We start from the raw sequence: 3,059 nt of genomic DNA on the forward strand, positions 1-3,059 counted from the left end.
AGAAAGGGAATGGGGGAAGAAAATGAATTCCTGGGCTGTCTGTTTTTTTTAAAAACTGATACCATTACATGCTTAAAAGATCGTAGTCTGGTAATATGTATATATTTTCAAATACCACATAAAAGGCAGTGTATACCTGAGCAGCCTCTTGTCTTTTGTTTTTCCACTGAGTATTTTATACTGGAATGAGATCCATTTTAATACATGTAGCAGGGCCTTATTTAAAAAAAAAAAATAACTCATGCTACTGGATCTTGTGAAGCTATCATGTTTTATTTAATCAGACCCCAAATTATGAATATCTAGTTTACCCTTTACAACTGTAGACAAAGCTGCAAGGAATGTTTGTATATTAATTTACAGCCTGTCATCTATCTATAAATATCACATCTGAATTTCCCCAAGTTCTGTACAATTCTCCTGGCTCTGAAACACAGCTTCAAAGGTCAGTGAGGAGAAAGTAGGATACTAGACCTTGTGGGGAGCTAACCCCCTATTCTCACGCCTGCCATTGCGACCTCCAGCTGCCATGTTTATTTTTCATCAGTGCATCACTACTTGGCATTTCCCCTGACACATCAGACTGCTTCCCAGTTTCCTGCTTGCTGCCAGCGGGGCTTTTCTGCATTGAGCACCGAACACATTTCTACTCATCTTTTAAAACCTATTCACACATCATCAGTCCTAGGCAAGCACCTTCCCTCTGCTTCCAGATTTAATCACCTTATTTGCATGCCCTCTACCATGTACACATTTCTGTTACTGCCCAAATAACAATTTATTATAATTGTGTGTGTACATGTTTGACTTCCCTATTGGTCTCTAAGTTGCTGGCGGGTTGGGACTGGAACTTATTTGTTTTCCCATCTTTAATGCTAATCTCTGTCATCTAGACCCTTGACTAATGTTTGCTAAATGGCACAGGAGAAAATTCTAAGTGAATTTGGCTATATTTAAAAGAGAAAAACATTTGAGGCTCGGAGTCCATGGTTAGTTTTAGATCTTTAGGAGACAATGAGGACCTTTGTGGTAGAAAAGGCCCTTTAGAAGCGACAGAGGTGCTATGTAATCAGTAAGGAATTGAGGCACTCAGAGCACCTAAAATGCCGGATTACCTCAGTGCCGATCAGTGGAAAACCAAAGAAGATGAGAAGGACGACAAGCCCATCCGAGCTCTGGATGAGGGGGATATTTATTGCCTTGCTGAAAACTTATGGTCAAAGCACTTACTCTAGGCAGATAAAGCAGGTTGAAGATGACATTCAGCAACTTCTCAAGAAAATTAATGAGCTCACTGGTATTAAAGAATCTGATACTGGCCTGGCCCCACCAGCACTCTGGGATTTGGCTGCAGATAAGCAAACACTGCAGAGTGAACAGCCTTTGCAGGTTGTGAGGTGTACGAAGATAATCAGTGCTGATTCAGAGGACCCAAAGTACATTATCAATGTGAAACAGTTTGCCAAGTTTGTGGTGGACCTCAGTGATCAGGTAGCACCTACTGACACTGAAGAAGGGATGAGAGTTGGGGTGGACAGAAATAAGTATCAGATTCACATTCTGCTGCCTCCCAAGATTGACCCAACAGTTACCATGATGCAGGTGGAAGAAAAACCTGATGTCACATACAGTGATGTGGGTGGCTGTAAGGAACAGATTGAGAAACTTCGAGAAGTAGTAGAAACCCCATTACTTCATCCAGAGAGGTTTGTTAACCTTGGCATTGATCCTCTCAAGGGTGTGCTGCTCTTTGGTCCGCCGGGTACAGGCAAGACCCTCTGTGCCCAGGCAGTTGCCAACAGGACTGACGCTTGCTTCATTTGACTTACTGGATCTGAACTTGTACAGAAGTATGTTGGTGAGGGGGCTTGAATGGTTCGTGAGCTCTTTGAAATGGCCAGAACAAAAAAAGCCTGCCTTATCTTCTTTGATGAAATTGATGCTATTGGAGGGGCTCGTTTTGATGATGGTGCTGGAGGAGACAAGTGCAGAGAACGATGCTGGAACTGATCAATCAGCTGGACGGTTTTGATCCTTGAGGTAACATTAAAGTGCTGATGGCCACTAACAGACCTGATACTTTGGATCCAGCACAATGAGTCCAGGGAGATTGGACAGAAAGATTGAATTTAGCTTACCTGATCTAGAGGGTCGGACTCACATTTTTAAGATTCACGCTCATTCAGTGAGTGTTGAAAGAGATAGCAGATTTGGGTTGTTAGCACGACTGTGTCCAAATAGCACTGGTGCTGAGATTAGAAGCATCTGCACAGAAGCTGGTATGTTTGCCATCAGAGCACAGCGAAAAACTGCTACTGAAAAGGATTTCTTGGAGGCTGTAAATAAGGTCATTAAGTCTTATGCCAAATTCAGTGCTACTCCCCTCTATATGACATACAACTGATCCCTGAAGGCTTTCGTGAAAACACCTCTTTTCATTGGAATCCTAACTTTATTAGACTTGTTAATAACCATTACACACACAAAAATAAAGCATTTCAAAATTGTAAAAAAAAAAAAAGAAAAGAAAAGAAAAGGCCCTTTGGAGAGATGGTGATATCAGCTTGTCTTCCTGCCTACTCTGTGTGAGTTTTGGCATTTTGTTTTGTATGACATTCTTCAGCTTGTTAGTATTACAATGTTGGAGGTTTTGCTAAGTGAATCAGAAAATTTCAAGTTACCAGGAAATAAAGTTGATAGAAGGCACAGCATGGCTACCAAAGTAAAAAATCTTGGGTAAGAAAGAAAGGATAACAACAACAAAAAAAACTTAAGAGACCTTGAAATATTTATGTGTAATGAAGTTTGAAAAGGAACATGTGTCTAAATGAGATTATCCAGGGGGAAAGCCTTGCTCCAAGTATGCCGAATTACATTAATCCTATTGGCAGAAATCATTTATTTCTGCTCTCAAAGTTTGTGTCAAAGACTCATATCTAGTTTTTAGTATAATTATTGTCTAAACTTCAGCATTTAAAAGTAATACTCTGAATTGACTGATTTTTTTAAAATCATAGATTATAGGAAAACAAATCCTCAACTTAAAAAGAAATTCACTT

The 3,059-nt window shown here is 40.1% G+C and overlaps 1 pseudogene; it reads left to right on the top strand.

The window, feature by feature from the left end:
• Positions 1-1,052: 1,052 nt before the first annotated feature.
• On the top strand, positions 1,053-2,458 carry LOC118546509 (26S proteasome regulatory subunit 7 pseudogene; annotated as a pseudogene).
• Positions 2,459-3,059: the final 601 nt, after the last annotated feature.

This window comes from Halichoerus grypus, chromosome 1, assembly GCF_964656455.1.
Source record: "Halichoerus grypus chromosome 1, mHalGry1.hap1.1, whole genome shotgun sequence".
NCBI classification, from domain to species: domain Eukaryota; kingdom Metazoa; phylum Chordata; class Mammalia; order Carnivora; family Phocidae; genus Halichoerus; species Halichoerus grypus.